This window comes from Diplotaxodon limnothrissa, linkage group LG7 (assembly GCF_057381915.1).
Source record: "Diplotaxodon limnothrissa isolate DT_005_m linkage group LG7, D_limnothrissa_male_GT1.1, whole genome shotgun sequence".
Lineage (NCBI taxonomy): Eukaryota > Metazoa > Chordata > Actinopteri > Cichliformes > Cichlidae > Diplotaxodon > Diplotaxodon limnothrissa.
Window position 1 is genome coordinate 62,495,359 of NC_140602.1, and position 625 is coordinate 62,495,983.

The following is a 625-nucleotide window of genomic DNA, read 5'->3' on the forward strand; positions in this document are numbered from 1 at the left end:
ATGGATGAAAAAAAGTTATCTTTCAGCTAGCTCTTGTTGCGCAGATACAGCAATGCATGATGGGAAATTCTCCCGGTATTTGTAAAGCTAAATAACCTTATGGGGCTCTGTTGGAAACTGCTTCATGTGTATATATAAATAGTGTGTAGTCCCAGCTTCCTACAGGCTGTGTTTGTGTTGATTTTGAGATTGTGAGCACCGTGAGTGTGCAGGGTTTGTGTGTGAAAGACTGCCCCATACGTGAGCTAAAGAATTCATACTTACCTGGTAGGAGAGATACCATGATCACGAAGGTGGTTCTCTCAGGCCGAGGCTCAGCCATTGCACTCTGGCTTTGCTGACAGCCTGCGAATTCCCCAAATGTGGGAATCTCGACTACATAATTTCTGGTAGTGGGGACTGCGTTCGCGCTCTCCCCTCATCATATGTTGAAAGAAAAATCAGTGGGAATGTTTGCGCTTATTTTCAATGACGACGTCATGCAATCTTCTGGCTTCCTAACTACAGTTTTATCAGTGAGGCCAGGGTAAGCAGGAGAGGAGGAGGGGATGCTGTCTTATTTAAAAAAGTCTGTGCAGCATTTGGGAGGCCTGTAAACATTAACAAACACAACTTTGGATGGGGC

At 45.0% G+C, this 625-nt stretch overlaps 1 non-coding gene across 1 annotated transcript; it reads left to right on the plus strand.

Annotated features, from left to right (window-relative positions):
- The first annotated feature begins 256 nt into the window (after positions 1-256).
- Positions 257-420, plus strand: LOC146629479 (U1 spliceosomal RNA). Its single transcript, XR_014906460.1, has one exon. It is a non-coding gene; the product is annotated as a U1 spliceosomal RNA (small nuclear RNA).
- Positions 421-625: the final 205 nt, after the last annotated feature.